Here is a 17705-nt window from a genome sequence, read left to right on the forward strand (position 1 = left end):
CCCTCTGCGGTGACTGAGGAGTCCAGAGTTATCTCTGAACGTGAGGATCATTCATGGAGTTTGTGAGTGCACCATCGTTTAGTCAGTCAGGAAATTTGTTTTGGGGACCCCCTACTCCCTGAACTGTGTCCTCAAGCCAGGGCGTAAGGGTTTAGGGATTTTATAACCTGCTGCATATTAAACCTGTGGAGGGATTTACCACCTTCTCCCACATGAGTCCTTTGGGCTGTACTGAACCCAGTCAGCCACGCTGCTAAACCTCTGCAGAGAAGAATTTTGTGGTCATAGGTCATCAAGGGCCCCAACAAAGTACGCGTACCAACGGGACACTAATCTTACGTTTGCTACATCAAGTCACGTGACTGGGGAAAGTCACAGGTATTAGCAGCGTGGGCACCGGTGAACCTAAAAATAGTGTTTTGCCCTGTTATGTTATATTTGTCTCCTGTTTAATATAATTATTGTGTTGAACATATTGTATGTGTTTGTGTTATTTCTTGGAAGTTTCCAACTATCTGACAAGTAAGTGGGGGTTACCCTGTGGCTAGAATTTTCCTCCCAAGCTGCCCTGGTGACCCTGCCAGGAAGGAGGGAGGGGGGTGGAGGCACTGCCGAATACATTCATAGGAAAAAATAAAGAAGATACACCCCGCTGAGTGGGTGGCGGGATCCAGAAGAACCCAGACCTGTCCATCAAAACCTGTCAGCAGATTGGCATTAAAGAAGGTAACCGGGTGGAGAGAGGGTGCTACATACATAATTAATCAGTAATTAATCATCCATCTCTGCGTTCTGTGGTGTTCTTATGGCAGTACACAACAACACAGGCAACAGTTCAGGGAAACAGGTTTCAGAGTAACAGCCGCGTTAGTCTGTATTCGCAAAAAGAAAAGGAGTACTTGTGGCACCTTAGAGACTAACCAATTTATTTGAGCATGAGCTTTCGTGAGCATGTCTTCTGCAGTTTCCACAGTATGCATCCGATGAAGTGAGCTGTAGCTCACGAAAGCTCATGCTCAAATAAATTGGTTAGTCTCTAAGGTGCCACAAGTACTCCTTTTCTTTTTGAGTTCAGGGAAAGGAAGTGAATAGGAATCATATTTGAAGTGAAACTGCAGAGGGAATTGTGTTTTAATTGAGGAAAGCAAGCAGTTAGTAGAGTTAATTAGGATTCTTTGTTCATCAAATGTACGAATATGTAAGCAGCCTCCACTGGGGGAGGAGTCTAGACCCCTCCAGGCTCTCTAGTGTCTGCAAGTGTGTATTGCATCTATGCACTTCTGCATTTGATACCACTGGAATGTAGAGAAGCAGAATGTAATTACCCTTAACTGATATTTAGCTTGCAGGCTAGGCTTGACTGATAATTGCAAATGGTTTTACAGCTCCTGTGCATGACAACCACACAGCCCCCTGTCACCATTATGGGGCATTGGTTCAGTGCTGACTCAGAAGGAACAATGCCACTAGAATAGTGCAAGAATGGAATATTCCTTCCCAAGGAAAAAAATTGAGATTTTGAAAAAATTCTTGTTCCAAATCAGAACCAGAAAAAAAAAATGAAATTTTTCACAGGAACAAAAGGGGAGGAAAATTCTGTTTTGGCAGAGCTGAAATGGCAAGTTTTGGCTTGCTAGCCGCTCATCTGAGGGGTGGGCAGGTTCCCTGGCTCCATGGCAACCCACTTGGTGGGTGGGTGGGCTGCCTGGTTCCTTCGCTGGCCAGCTTCCTGACTGCCTGCCTGTTTCTGTTGGGCAGCTTAGTAGCTGACTAAGAGCCCATGAACCCAAGCAGCCTCCCCGGTGAGCTGCTGGGGAGCCTGGGGAGGTGGGTGGGCCAGGAAAGCAGGCAGGATGGCCAGCCTGCCTGCTTGGTTTCCGTCAAACGTTTTGACAGAGTCAGCATGTTCCTGTGGAATATTTAAGTTTAGCGGAATCGATGTTTTCTGGTGGGGAAAACTATTCCATCATAAAACTTTTGACCCGCTTTAAATTGCACTGATTGAATCATCATCATCACCTCTTCCTGTGCTGCATGAGTTTGCCTTCTAAATACCAACTCCCAAACCTCCCTAACCTTGTGAGATCAGATAAGGTCACTGCTCAAGGTGATGTGGAAGTCCTGCAGCTCTTTTCTGAAGTGTGTCATAGCCAGTTATACAAATAAAACTAACACCCTTTTAGAAAATGACTAACTTCAAAGTTGGCGGCTGTTGGCCTTTTCACCCCCTCAGTCTGTAAAACATAAATTACTCCAAACTACTTAATTGTCATGTCTCTCTCTGTTGGGCTGGCTTTATGATAGTCACTCAACCTCCCAAGTGTGACCAGGAATTGCAGTTTGACAAAAGGCTGAAACGTCATTCAAAACTAAATACTTCCAGGGCTTGTTTTATGAATGCTGACGACAAGAGTTGCTGCTGGTTATGCAAAATAAACTCGTTCTGAATCATTGAGCTCTTCATTATGTTGCCAACCTGCTTGTCGGCTGCTTTATTTCCTCTCTCATTTAGGCAATGGGAAACCATTCTTTTCTTAAAACTTGTGGATTAATTTCAACTTCAGGATGATAAAAATGCTGCAGTATTAGCAGGATCATCTGCCTAACAGTGTAGGCAGCCACTCTAAAGCTTCCTACGCACAGATCTGCCAATGCACTGGAGTCCTCATCAGAAGTACTCCTTCTATTGCAGTACTGGGGACCCCTGCACAGCTCTGTCACCACACCTTAGTCCTGATCTGCAGCAGCCTCCTGTTATTCCAGCCTTGCCCTCCACCAGCATTGATCTGCCATTGTACCTTAGGCTTCAGCTGCAGCATCTCTTCACTGTAATGTCTGAGAGCTTAGTAGGATTCCAAAAAGGATTGGACATTTCTATGTCTAATGAGAACCTCCACAGCTGCATTAGCTAGTGTGTGTATATGTATGTATTTATGGAATGCTTGTCTATCATATGGATTCTTGTATGTTTCTCTGAAGCCTTTGATACCAGACTTGAGGGGCCACTGATCCAGCATGGCAATTGCTGTGTTTCTGTGTGAATGGTGCTTCTGCTTACTGAGAATTGGTGGGCAAATGTTCAGCTACTCCACCTCATTGCCTGAAGTGGATCTGTTGGCTCAATCTATTTACATATCTGTCTAGTTCTCATGTGTGCCACTACCATGTCTGGGCACCTTCAGTTCTTTGGTTGTGGTCTTTACATGTAACCCTTGCATGGAGAGCTTTGCCTCAGGTAGTCACGTTCATAATGCATAGCTTGACCACAGCAGGTGGAAGTGAGCCCATACCAGGTGGCATGGTGTTCTACTATTTTATTTCACTCTTGTAAAAATCCCACTGGATCTTTAAAGTCTCATCCAAAAGACTCCCATAGCCATCCTCTTGGTTATCAATTTACCGCAGAAAGACAAAAGGCTGACCTGACCCCGCTGGGAGTTGAATATGTGATTCCAGCAGAGATGGACCCAAGTTGTCCTAAAGTGGCTGGGAGTCAGATCCATGGTATTGGTTCATCCTGCTGTAGAGAAGAAGAATTGTCCAATGGTTAGGGTGCTAGCCAAGGACTCTGGAGCCCTGATTTCAATTACTTGCTCTCCCATACTCTTGGACAAATCACTTAGGACCACATGTGCAAAGGTCTTTAGGCGTGTAAGTTCACAATTTAAGTGCCACTTCCTTCTCAAAACAGCTGTACAGCAACTGCCTGAGTTCCCTAGGTACCTAAGCTTACACCAATCAGCATTCACAAAGCTACCTATGTGCAGACAATGAGCTGCCCGGAGCCCTAGCTCGAGCCGAAGTTGGATTCTCAAACTAGGCAGGGGAGTGCATATCTGTCCAGCGGGATCCAATCCTGTAGGTGTGCTTTGAGCACACCTGGTACCTGTCATGAAAGACAGCTGGGGTGAGCAGATCAGGAATTTTTCAACAAAAGCTTTGGGTACATAATTTTGAATAAATAATGCACTGGACCAGACAGAGAGAGTCTGATTCTATAGCCCATTGGTTACATCACTCATCTGGGATGAGTGGCTCAGGTTCAAGTCCCTGCTCCCTTGAATATTTAATTATTTATACACAATGGAATGGCTCCGGTAGGAGAAACTGAGAGAGGTCCACTTCAGAATAGCCAGCAGCCTGGGGGTTAGGGCAGTCACTAAGGATGTGGGTTCAAGTCTTTTGTCTGAATCAGGCAGAGTAGGAACTTGAATTTGGGGGTCCCACATCCTATGTTAGTGCCCTAATAATCAGTCTGCTGTGGAGGGGTGTCTCTTGCTCTCTCTGGTTTTTCTTGAGGCAGGTCTTTGTTTCAGCCAGATGACTTTTTGCTGCTAGGGTGTGAGCTACCTAAGTGGCTGACTTGGTTAAGGTGCCTAACTATAGGAGGGGAGTCGTGGCTGAACATCCGAACCAGAGGGATGTGCCTATCTCTGGCCCATCAGCCAGGCACTGAAGCCTTCTTTTATCTCCCTGCTCCTTTCTTCTGCATTTCACTCCAGATTAGCTTAAGTGGCTCTCTGCTCAGTGTGCTGGCTTCTGAAAATCTCTTCCTTAGGCACCTAACTCTCCCCATGCATTGTATGGAGAGCCTGGGTGTCTAACTCAGGGCTGAGGACTGCACTGCAATATTGTGGATATGGCTTTTCAGTACCTCAGTTATCCACCTGTATAATGGGAATAATAGTTCTGTATTATCTCACGGGGGTATGGGGAGGATACATTAGCTGAGGTGCTCAACTACTGTTGTAATGGTATGAGTATCTAAGGTAAAAAGCCGACAACAAAGCTCAAAACCAAAGTTCCATCAACATCTGAATCTGGGATTATGGTTTGTGGCCCATGTCTAGATTCTAGGGAGTCAAACCTGGTGTCCTCTGTGATGGGGCATGCAAACGCCACAAAAGGCAGGAGAAGGTTACTGGGCTATTGGATGACTGGGGCAGGAGTCAGGCTTCCAAGGAGGAATTAAAGCCCCTGCTCAGTTGGAGAGAGGAAGACATGGAGAGCAGATGTGCAGCTCTCACTATGCAGAAGAGGGCTGGCTGGGGCAAGACTGATCAGGGCAAATGGGGGGAAAGATGTATATTTTTTGTATTTGTTATGGACTTTGGGTATTCCAAAGGGGTAGAGCTGTAAGTGACCTAGTCACAGGGCTAAGTAACTGCAACCTGGAAGATGTTGGAATATTGGAAGCTGGGGAAAGCAGTGGAAGATCAACAGGGAAGCTGGGTCTGATTGGCTGCTACACTGGACAGTGTTGCAAGGGGGCGCTCTGGAATGGATATGCTGTATTATGCCTCCCCGCCCCAAAAGAGAGGGTGCATTGTGTAGCAAACAATGTAATGTGGCCATCAGTAAGACTTAAGAGAATGATGCTCCCTGCCAGTCTGGTCTTATAGCAGTTGGTATGGGTAGAAATATTAATTAGTGGAATTTCCCTCTGGACAAATTTATGGTGCTGTTGCTGATCTTGCTAATGAAATATACTTGTATCCAGTGGGGGTTTCTTCATATTTCTTTATGCTCAGTGCACTAGAAAATGTAGATGGAGATTTGTTTCTCTGAAATTAAACTGTGATTCTCTTATTTAACTGACTTCATCATTCCTATGGCTATAACAGAGCCAACTGTTTGCTGGGAGGTGAAACCTGTGCTAATCTGTGTTTTATGGGCACTGGAAATGAGATGGGAGGAAGAAAAAATAGTTAGTAGTGTGAATAGCAGAGAATCAAGAAAAAGCAGGAGTTTTGGGTTTGAACTATCCCCCTGCAGAGTTCAGAGTGTGTGTGTTTGTGCCCAGACTTCTGTTCAGGCCCATCTTTAAAGTATTACAAGAACTTTGTATAGATAGAGAATTGAGGGATATTTGACCCTCCACCCCTTTCTCCCCAACCAACACCACCCATATGCATTTTGGGTATATTTGAACTGCAGCCACAAGACGCTGGTTTCTATGGAAATGCTAAAAATAGCTCTGAAGTTCTCAGCCGCTATTTATTTGTCTCCCCGAATCCTGAGTTAACCCCTTCTTCAACTTCCTCCCCATCCCAGATGCATGCTGAGGTGAAGGAGATATTTTTTTTAAAAGATAGGGAAGCTAGGGAACTTACTAAAATGAGTCACTCCTTTGAAATACAAAAACAACCCCGTCTTCCTCCGTAATAGCAAGTAGTTTACAATGACAAATGCCATGATGCAGAGTATACTGCATTGACAGCCCTGTAGACTGCCATCCTCAGCTCCCCACATTCCCTGCCCTGGAAGGACCCTCTGAGAGGCATTTAATCCCCATGGGTTATTAATCCCTGGGTTCCTCTGACATTATCAATGAGGAGACCCATTAGTGTTTTTAGTGATGCAGACCCCTGCCTGCATGAAACTGGAGTGAGATCCGCTCAACTAATTTCAGACCAGGGCCATTAAATAGCTGTGAGATGGTAGCAGTTTTATTGGCTACCAAAATGGGGTCGATTTGAACTAGAGACCTAATATTAAAACTCTCCCTGAGCCACTCAATGACTTTGTAATGAAATGTTCTATGGGGTATATTAATGAGGCTCTGTTTGTCCCACTCCTGATTTCCATGGCAAAAAGAGCGATTTCTTCCACTTTTTATTATAAAGTCTTCTCCTAACTCTCCCATTCCTGTGGTATCTGAGCACCAATCTCTACTCGTGAATGACATCCTGGTTTCCATCATTGCACCCAAATAAATCACTTAACTTCACACTCATTTTTACAGATGCCGGATCACAAACAATGCTAGGTCCCAGTCTGTCCCCACCCCCTATAATCCCAGCCCATTTAACCATGATATTAGAGTGTTACCAGTTGCCATGTCCCTGCTCTAAAGTGTGTAAAGACTTCAGAAGATAATTTTATTCTAGCAGTCCTTCAGTACTGTCCTGAGTCTGTGTGACAAACCACCTTCAAATGTTTTTATCACTTGATACTTGTTCTCCAGCTAGCTGTAATTGTTCTGTAATCTCTTGGGGGAGAGCTGCATGGGCATTTGCCGACTCAAGAACCACCTTTGTCTTAAAGGCACCAGTGTTTGAAGATCCTCTGAGGGTGACATTTAGGGTTTAACACTTTCATCGTATTTTTCTTCCATAACATTTTGTGTGTTAGTTTGGTTCTCATGCTAATGTAATTCATAGATTCTGAGGCTAGAAGGGACCATTGTGATCATCTAGTCTGAGCTCCTGTATAACAGGCTATAGGACTCTCCAAAGTAATTACTAGAGTAATTACAGATCTTTTTTAAAAAACATCCAATCTTGATTTAAAAATTGTCTGTCATGGAGAATCCATCATGACCCTTGGTAAAGTGTTTCAAAGGTTAATTATTCTCACTGTTAAAAATTTACGCCTTATCTCCCTCCTGAATTTGTTGCAACCATTGTACTGTATTATACCTTTCTCTGCTAGATTGAAGAGTCCATTATTAAATCTTTGTTCCCTGTATGGACACTTATAAACTCAATCAGCCCTTAACCTCCTCTTTGTGAAACTAAATAAACCGAGCTCCTTGAGTCTCACTATGCCATATTTTCTAATCCTTTAATCATTTTTGTGGCTTTTCTGTAAACCCTCTCCAATTTATCAAATCCTTCTTGAATTCTGGGCACTAGAACTGGACACAGGGGTCACACCAGTGTCAAACACAAAGGTAAAATAACCTCTCTACTCTTCCTCAAGATTCCTCTGCTTTAAAACAAAAGGGAAGTATATTTTCACACGACACACAGTCAACCTGTGGAACTTGTTGTGAAGGTGAAAAGTATAACTGGGTTCAAAAAACAATTAGACAAGTTCGTGAAGAAAGGGGTCCATCATGGAAGTTAGGACCATCAAGAAGGTCAGGAATACAATCCCATGCTCTGGGTGTCTGTAAACCTTCAACTACCAGAAACTGGGACTGGACAACAGGGGATGGATCACTTGACATTGCCCTGTTCTGTTTGTTCCCTTTGAAGCATCTGGCCCTGGCCACTGTCAGAAGACAGGATACTGTGTTATTTGTTCCTAGATGTATATATTTTCACTTAACCTTATTTAAACACACATTGTTTGCACTCAGCTACTAAGCAATCCAAATTTCTCTGTATCAGTGACCTGTCCTCTTCATTATTTACTACTCCTGCAAATTTTGTGTCATCTGCACACTTTATCAGTGATGATTTTGTGTTTTCTTCCAGTTTCTTAATAAAAATGTTAAATTGCATGGGGCCAAAAACTGATCCCTGCCAGACCCCACAGAGAAACACCCGTTCGATGATTCCTAGTTTAAAATTACATTTTGACTTACCAGTTAGCCAGCTTTTAATCCATTTGTGTGCCATATTAATTTTGATTAATGAACCCCTTTTTCTAGAGTCCAATATGTTATTTTATTATTTGTATTATCAAGCATCTAGGAGACCTAGTCATGGACCAGGACCCTACTGTGCCAGGTGCTGTACAAACACAGAACTAAAAGACAGACTTTGTACCAAAGAGCTTACAATCTAAGTATAAGAAAAAAGACAACAGATAGCTGCAGACACATGTGGGAATCTAAGTGTGATGGGGTGTACAAACCCCACACTGAGCAACAAGGGCTGAAGGACTCATTTTTGGCTCAGCCAGCCCCACCCCGCCACATCTGCTGCAAATGTGCCATCTGCCGGAAGAATTAAAAGGCAGTGAATTAGCTCAGTTGACAGGTGGTGCTGAAGGTGAGCAGACCTGCAGCCCACAGCTCCAGCAAAGCAGAGTGAAGCAAAATCTAAAGGCTCTGACGCAGCTGCCCAAAGGGGCCCTCCATGAGGAAAGGTAGGCCCCTCCGCAGAGACAAGCAGAGAGGGAAGTATCCTGTGGCCCTGGACAGTGGTGACTCCCTCTTGCTTCCTTGTGATTTGGATTTTCCCACCAGATGAAGGTCTTGGACTGAGGTGACCCCAGCGGGGAGACGAGAGGAAGAGGCCCAGGGAGGACAGCCTTAAGTAGTCTTGGTTGCCAGGTTACTGGTAGCCCAAAGGGCCCTGGGTTGGAGCCCAGTGGAGTGGGAGGGCCCTGGCTCCCCTCCCCACAACCTCCTTAGCAGTCTGGGGTTGTGGCTGTGACCAACCAGACCCTGGTTGGGCCACGCTTCCCAACCAGACCCTGAGTGGAGACCATTACAACTGGTGGAGAATGCGGGCATTCAATCCCACCCCTGAGAGAAGGGGTGATTGACTGACCCAGGCGGCCAAACAGCCTGATTTAGAGCAACGTGGGCTGGTCGGCCATCCATGATGGAGTTGGAACGGTTGCTGAAATGGATGACCGAGAACCAGCAGCAGCAGCAGGTGGCGCAGCAACAGCAACAACTCCTGCAGCAAATGGTTCGGACCTAGCGGCCCAACAACAGGAACAGCAGCAAAGGTTAGTTCAACAAGTTGTGGTGCTGATGCAGTCCCGGGGTCCCCTGGAGCTTCTCCATCAGGGGGCCTGGGCCCAAGCTCAGGAGCCCTGCCAGTACCCATGAAGCTCACAAAGATGGGCCCAGAGGATGACCCCGAGGCTTTTCTGACAACATTTGAGCGGGTGGTGATGGCTGCCCAATGGCCCCCTGACCAGTGGGCCATCCTGTTGGCACGCTACCTAACGGGGCCGGGCAGGCTGCATACCGGGGACTGGATTCAGAGAGCGCCCAAGACTACCCCCCAGGTCAGAGCGGCCATCTTGGAGTACCTCAACATTACTGAGGAGACCTTCCTCCAGAGGTTCTGGAGGGGAAGGTACCCTCCAGGGGCCGGCCCCCGGTTGTCGCCTAGAAACTGCGAGGCCAGGAAGGGTGAGGGGGCCAAGCACCTGGGGGATGACATCCCCCGAGGCCTGGGCCCTGACCAGCAGTCTCAGGGCTAACCATGGGGGCCTGTTTCTCCTATGGGTGTCCTGGCCACCATTATCAGGAATTCCCCTATATGGAATACAGCTATGGGCAAGTATGGATGGCAGAGAGACGTACCCGGAAGTGCACCCCAGCAAAACTAACAGTTCCTGTACAAATAAATGGGACTGAGGTAATCAGTGTAGTAGACTCAGGGTGTGGGCAAACCCTGGTCTGGGACGACCTGGTCCCCAACCCTGAAGCCCCCAGAGAGACCATCTTCCTGCAGTGCATTCATGGAGACATCACACCAGTACCCGGGTAGAGGTCACCATAGGGGATAACACGAGGCCCCTTATAGCAGGCTAGCCCCAGCCCTAGACTACCCTGTTATCTTGGGTCTGGATTGGGAGCACTTTTCTGACCTATTGAGGGGATGTAGACCTGTTCCCAGGAGCATGGAGGAAGTGCCTGAGGGAACCAGGGCAGGCAGGGAAGCCCGGCCCGTGACCCTGGTGGGAGTAGGTGAGGAGCAGGACCCCGGGGATGGGGGTTCCCACCAAGAGGGAATGCTGCCGGAAGATCCGCCCAATCAGGAGACATTACAAACCCCGCTCCTGGAAGGGGAGTTACTGACCCGAGAGACGGATTTTGTGAAGGACCAGAGGAAGGATGAGACTTTGACGCATGCATATGAACAACTCCCAGAGATTAACGGTGAGGTCGTAGATCCCCACCGGGATGCACAGTACCCCCACTTTGAACTCCAAGAGGAATGATTATATCAGCTGGAAAAGGACCATCGGATGGGGGAAATCCATTCACAGCTCCTTGTCCCTTGGCCGCATTGGCGAGAAGTCATGCAATTGGCCCATGCCATCCCCTCCGCAGGCCACCCTGGACAGGAGAAAACTCTGGCCCAGATCTTAGACCGCTTCTTCTGGCTTGGTGTACATCAAGAAGTTAAAAACTTCTGCAACTCCTGACCGGAATGCCAGCTAGTCGGGCCAAAATGGGGGATGAAAGCCCCCCTTGTCTCTCTCCCAGTCATTGATGTCCCCTTCAAACAAATTGGAATAGACTTTGTCGGCCCCCTGGAAAAAAAGTGCCGCCAGATACAAACACCTATTGGTGATAGTTGATTATGCGACTCGCTATCTGGAGGCAATCCCACTGTGTAACACCAATGCAAAGACTATTCCCATGGAACTTTTGAAAGTCTTTGCTCGAGTAGGAGTTCCCAAGGAGATTCTCACTGACCAAGGCACCAATTTCACATCTGGCTTGCTGAAATAGGTCTGTGAGCTTTTGAGAATAAAGAGCCTCTGTACCTCCATTTATCACCCGCAAACGGATGGCCTGGTTGAACACTTCAACTGAACCCTGAAGCAGATGCTGAAAAGGTTTATGCCAGAAGACCTCCACCATTGGGATCAACTGATCCTCCTACTCCTGTTTGCCATTCGGGAAATCCCACAGTCCTCTACAGGCTTCTCCCCATTTGAGCTCCTGTATGGGAGATGGCCCCGGGAATCCTCGACCTGGTCTGGGAGATGTGGGAAGGACAAACTCTGAGAACTCAGAATGTCCTACAGTACGTGTTGAGAGTCAGGGAGAGACTTGAGACTGTGGGAGCTGTGGTTAAAGAAAACCTCCTCACCACCCAACAAACCCAGGAACTCTCCTATAACAAGGGAGCATGGGTACGCACTTTCAGGCCAGGCGATCAGGTCCTCCTTCTACTCACAAGTACGGAGTCTAAAGTACTGGCCAAGTGGCAGGGACTCTATGTAATTGTGCGCCAAGTTGGACCAGTCAGTTATGAGGTTAGACAACCTGTCAAATGGAAGCCCACCCAGGTCTATCACATCAATCTGCTGAAGGCATGGAAAGAATGAGAAATTCTATTCATCAACTCATATTCCCCAGAACCAGAACTGGGGCCCCAAGTACCTTACACCATGTCCCCAGAGGCTATACAGGTGGGGGAACAACTTTGCCCTGAACAAAGCGTCCAGGTACAGAGTCTAGTGAAAGCCTTCCCAACAGTGTTTTCCTCCCTACCAGGAAGGACCCACCTCACACACCACCACATCCAGATGGAACCTGGACCTGATCATCCAGGAGAATCCCCAGCCGCTTCCCTGGAAAGTGCCTGAGGTGGTAAAATAGGAAGTCCAGACCATGTTGGAGCTTGGGGTCATTGAGGAATCCTACAGCGAGTGGTGAAGCCCTGTCGTATTAGTCCCAAAGCCGGATGGCACTGTCCGATTTTGCACTGACTTCAGGAAGGTTAATGCGATCTCCAAATTTGATGCCTACCCCATGCCCTGTGTGGATGAATTACTAGAACGGCTGGGTGAAGCTCAGTACATCACCACCTTAGACTTAACAAAGGGGTATTGTCAAATCCCACTCACACCAGAATCACAAGAAAAAAATGCTTTTGCCACTCCATTCGGTCTGTAGCAGTTTTGAACTATGTCCTTTGGACTTTATGGGGCACCCGCAACCCTCCAACGCCTTATGGACCAGGTGTTGTAGCCCCATAACTCATACACCACAGTCTATTTAGATGATATAGTCATCTACAGCTGAACCTGGGAAGAACATCTGGCCCAAGCGGCGCTCGTGCTCTGCTCCCTGTGACAGGCTGGACTAACAGCAAATCCTGCAAAATGTAAAATAGGGAAAGAGGAAACCACCTACCTGGTGGTCGGTGGAGTGGAAGGGCCCAGGCTCCCCTCCCCAGAACCTCCTTGGCAGTCCGGGGTTGTGGCCATGACCACTAGGCCATGCTTCCCAACCAGACCCTGAGTGGAGACCATTACACCACGGAAACAGATGATATTGTCTAAATAGACCAGATAGACACAGGATGGGGGAAGGGGCAGAATACACAAGTGGAGTGACAGAGGGATAGTAGCAAATGGCATGTTTTGTTCCACAATTTGCTTTTATTGGTTGCTTTTTTGGGTGGGTGGGTCGATGGATTTACTTAGGAAGGGGTGTGAGCAAGAGGCGCTCAAGCAGGGGTATGGCCCTCCAATCAGTGGGGGCACAGAACTCCTCTGGTGCCAGGGCGAGGAGAGCGACCTGCTCTGGCCCTAGGCTGGGGCGGGAGATGACAGCTCCACCGGTCCTGGGGCCGCGGAAGGAGAACCAGCTCAACCAGTGCCGGTGCTGGGGTGGAGGTGGGGGTGGGGGTGGGGGTGGGGAGGAGGGAAGAGGCAGCTTCTCCAGCTGTGTGGGTGGGGGAGGGAGGCAGCTCCTCTGGCTGCGGGGGGCACAGAAAGTACCCCTCCAAAAGTGGCCAAAATTTTATTCCTGTGGACGCCCCTGCAATCAGCTAAATGGAAAGAAAAGGAAAGGGAGGAAGACAGGACAGGGCAGGAGAGGAGAGGAGGGACAAAGCTGGGGTGAAGCGACTGTGGCAGGGAGGCGGAGGGTTGGAGCAAATAGCCAATTGGCACAGGGCAGAGAATCAGTCAGAGGACAATGTATGGTTTTGACTGTAATGTCCAGTCCAGACCAAAGATGTCCCTGCTTTGGATGCTGCTGTGTCCCTACCAGTTGGAGTCTGGCAGATTGCTCTCTGCTGTTTTCCCCCAAGGCCACACACTGAGGAAGGAAAGGAAAAGCACCACTTAGGTCCCTCCTGCTACAAGAGGGGGGTCTTCCCTGCACAGTTCCGAGTCTAGGGAGGTGCTTGAGGGGAGGGTGGCATCAGCTGCGCCCCATTTTACCACCCTCCCCCAGTGTAGCAGCCCCTGCTTGGCTGTGGCTTCTCTTATTGGCTGAAGTCTCAGGTTGGAAGTTCTCTGCAGTTTTCCACTGCAAGGCCAAACACTCCTACTACAGCTCTGCCAATGCAACCAAGCTCAACTTTGACGGTTTTGCCAAACCATGATGCTCTCATTCAAATCCCTCCTTAAAAAAAATCTGTCCTGCCTGTGACAGAGTAGGGCAGGCTGGGAAGCCTCGCTAGGCTATAAAATAAGAGTTACCAGAGAGGAGTCATTCTGAGACAGGCTAGAAAAGGAAAGACCAGCAGCCTGCCCTGCAGTAAAGAACCCCAGTTTGGAGGTATGTGTCACTTTTTTGTTTCTTTCTCTTGTGGCTGATAAACTGGGATTTAGCCTTTTATCCCTCCGTACCTTGTAGGTGTTAAGCTCTTGGCTCCAGTGGGTTATGTTTAAAATAATTAAACCCTTTCCAGTAACCCTTAGGCTGTTGAACATGTTGATTTGATCTTAATGGACCCTTCTGACCTTAATCTATGAATCTGTGTGTACGTGCCATAACTGAGTAACCATAGATTTTATTGCTGTATTATTGCTTTTCCCTCCTTACTCTTTGTTGCTCTACTCATTGTGTCATATCTAATGTTCGATTGTAAGTTCTGCAGAGTAGGAGCTGTTCTCTTTACTTGTGGGGTGGTAAAAATAGCTTATTGAGCCCCTTACTATTCCACTTCTGGACCCCTCACGCAGCTCTGCCAATGCACCAGTCCAGACCTGCAACAGCCCCTGCTATTCCAGCTCTCTCTTGAGCAGAGACTACATTATATAACTAATACATTAGCAACAGAGCTTGACTTCTTCTTGAATGTACTTGACAATTTAGCTGCTCAGCAACTGAGTTCTACCTGGATGTATCTGATGCATTCGGCTCCAGTACATGCGGGTAGCAACTGCTTCTTGTGATTAAACCAGAACTCCTTATTTGTTCCCCATTATGACCAACTCTCTGAGAGCTGACCATCAGGAGCATTTCACACAATAGAAAAATGTGAAAGATAATGCAACAAAAATCTGGGCAGAGGCTAGAGTATTTAAAATTTGTCCCTTCTGACCCTCTTGCTGATGGCTGTAATTGTCTTGTAAATATAAATTGTAAATGTCCCAGAGCAGCCTTCTCTCTAGCCTGGACATTGGCTTTTTCAGCACAGTGTTGCTGACTGATATTTAGAAGAATGTTGAATTTTAAAGGATTAAAATGCATGAGAAGGAGGGAATGGATAAGTCTTTTAGGTGGTAAACTTTTCTTCCCATTCTCCATCCATTTCTCTTCTGTTTCTTTCTCTTCATTCTTATATGGAAGCAGTTTTGGATCATTCCAGCTGGGCGCTGCCCTTCTGCTTCCCTGCAAACAAACGAGAAGAGAAAGAGGGTCAGAAAGTGTAGCAGGATAACAAATCACAATGAGGAGCTGTCAAATGTTGGGCACCCTCGTGTGGAGCACTGTGTGCAGGCTCAGTCTCAGATGTGGTAGAGCTGGAAAAGGGCCAGATAAGGGCAATGAAGATAGCTACATGGAGGGAGAAGTCCTGATGGGACTTGCATATGAGAACAAATGGCAGAAAATGATTCCTTAGACTGGAAAAAGGTGACCTATTAGAGGAGACTTTAGTCAGGTAGTTTTGATTATGACAGGTCTGGTAAAACCAATCAGTCCCTGTTGTATACACTTGCCCATAATGTAACTGCAAGGGACAGTGACATAAGAGGAGATGGTGGGTTCTCCATCGTTTGAAGTTTTTAAATTAAGCCTGGATGTCTTTTAAAAAGATACACTCTAATTCAACCAGAAGTCATGGGCTTGGTGCAGAAATTACTGGGTGAGGTTCTCTGGACTGTGACTCTGGACTGAGGAGGTCAGACTAGTTAATCATAATTAAGGCTAAGATTATATCACAGAAGTCATGGATTCCATGACTTCTGTGACCTCCGTGACATTTTCTGTTTCAGCCTCAGGGCAGCGGGGCTGGAGCTGTCAGCTGGCAGAGGGCCCCGCAGTTCCCAGCTGCCACAGGCAGTGGCAGATACTGGACCCCCCCAACCCGATCCGCAGCAGGGCTTGGCTCAGCCTTATTTTGTCATAGTTACTTTTAGTAAAAGTCAGGGACAGGTCATGCACGGGCTTCCATGAAGTTTTGTTTATTGCCCGTGACCTGTCTCTGACTTTTACTAAAAATAACTGTGATGAAATCTTAACCTGAATCATAATGGTCCTTTTTATAGTTATATCTGCTAAGATGAGGGAAATTAAATCTCATGATTCAGGGCCCCATAGCCTGCTAGGGTCAGGAGGGAATATCTCACTTCCTCAAATGAATCTTCTGAGGATTTTGCCTTCCTACAAGGTATCAGCCCTGGTCCCTAGTAGAGGCAGGGTACCTAAGGGACACTTCATCTGATCTGATGTAGCTCATCCTATATCGAACACTGTTTTTAACTTTATTTTGTCCCATTTCAGTTGTTAGTATCTTGTGGCTAATAGATTCATAGACTTTAAGGCCAGAAGGGACCATTATGATTATCTGGTCTGACCTTCTGCATAGCACAGGCCATAGAATCTCTCCCAGTGATTCCTGCAGTGGAGGGATATTGCTGTCTCCAGCACCGTTCCCTCTGATTTCAGGCTCAGAGAATGATACACGCTAGCCAAGCCTTAGTACTCGACACAGCCGTGGAGAGAGCCCAGATAGTCCCACACAGCACTGGCGGTGTGGGGGAGCATGCTCATGTAACGCCGACAGACCCCGGTTGTCGGCAGGCGGGATCGAACGTTGGACCTCTGGAACTTAGTGCATGAACCTATATTGCGTGAGCTAAAAGCCATATGACTGTGGCATATGAATGTGTCTGTAGAACAGACTCATTAATCTCTCTCTGAGTGGTCTTGGTGCCAGTAAAGGGGACAGAACACCACACCCAGGAGGTGAGTGGGTCACACTCACTTCTGTGAGATGGCCAAAGACTGTTCAGTTATGACTCCTCTGGCCTTAAGGAGCTGTGCTCACAAGTTCTGAGTTCATTTTATCTAGTGCTTTTCAAAAAGCTGGGACCTGTGATGTATGCCTTGAAAGGTGGTGGTGGTGGGTACATGTGGGTTGGAGGCCCTCAGGGTCTGGATGGGGAATAGGGAAGACTGCTGGGAATGCCCCATTTCTAGTGGTAATGAATGGCTTGGGCAGAAGCCTTCCCTTGTAAGTTACCTTCTCCTCCCATGATTAGGGTCTCTGTTCTCTTTCCTCTGTGCTGATTGGTCTCAGTTTCTCCATCATCCATGGTCAGCTTCAGTCTTCTCTTCCTCACGCCCCTTTCTCAGAAGTATTTTGGAAATGGCACTAAAGAGCGTCACAGTCTTAAGGCTGCTGCATCTCCCCTTCACTGCAACCAAACAAAGAGGGTGATGGCAGTGCTGACAACTCTTTCTTGGATATTTGGTGCATTTCCCAAAGCCCTAGCTCCTGGAGGTGTGTGAGGTGAGAATCTCAGGCTTTTGTTAAAATAAGTAAGTTTCACAATTGCATAGAAAAGCTTGAAAATGTGACTCAAGTGCACCCCCAACGGCTCAAACAAGATGGCAAATGGAAAAAAGATGACTTTTATTTTAAAATTTTCATGACTTTTTTGGGCCTGACTCATGATTTTTAAATGCTTGGGCTTGGCAATATTGTGACAGGCAGCAGGGAAAGGGACAAGGGAGAGACCCACTGGCAATGGAAACCAGACAGATGGATACGGGAACATGACTCTTCAGGGAAGGGAAGAGAACATCACTGACCCAGCCACACACAGGAGCTCACAGGTGGCCAACTGGACTCCTTCACAGGCATACTGACAGACTGCCCCAAAGGTGAGCAAAGGTGGGATCTTTGAGAAGTGGGTCCAGTGGTCTGTGGGGGCCTGGACAGAGAATGAGACAGAAGTTCAGTTTGTGCCAGGAGGCTAGAAGCAGGGAGACCAAGAAGTGTATCGGAGTTGGGTGAAGGGAGAAGAGAAAGTGTATTTGGGGAAAATTCTTGGGTAGGGGGTGGGGCTGGTGGGTTTTGGAAAGA

General features: G+C 47.3%; 1 long non-coding RNA gene across 1 annotated transcript; it reads left to right on the forward strand.

Moving 5' to 3' along the window:
• The first annotated feature begins 190 nt into the window (after positions 1–190).
• LOC122464888 lies at positions 191–15365 on the forward strand. Its single transcript, XR_006289289.1, has 4 exons — positions 191–599; positions 2913–2917; positions 3273–3278; positions 15352–15365. It is a non-coding gene; the product is annotated as an uncharacterized LOC122464888 (long non-coding RNA).
• Positions 15366–17705: the final 2340 nt, after the last annotated feature.

This window comes from Chelonia mydas, chromosome 3 (assembly GCF_015237465.2).
Source record: "Chelonia mydas isolate rCheMyd1 chromosome 3, rCheMyd1.pri.v2, whole genome shotgun sequence".
Lineage (NCBI taxonomy): Eukaryota > Metazoa > Chordata > Testudines > Cheloniidae > Chelonia > Chelonia mydas.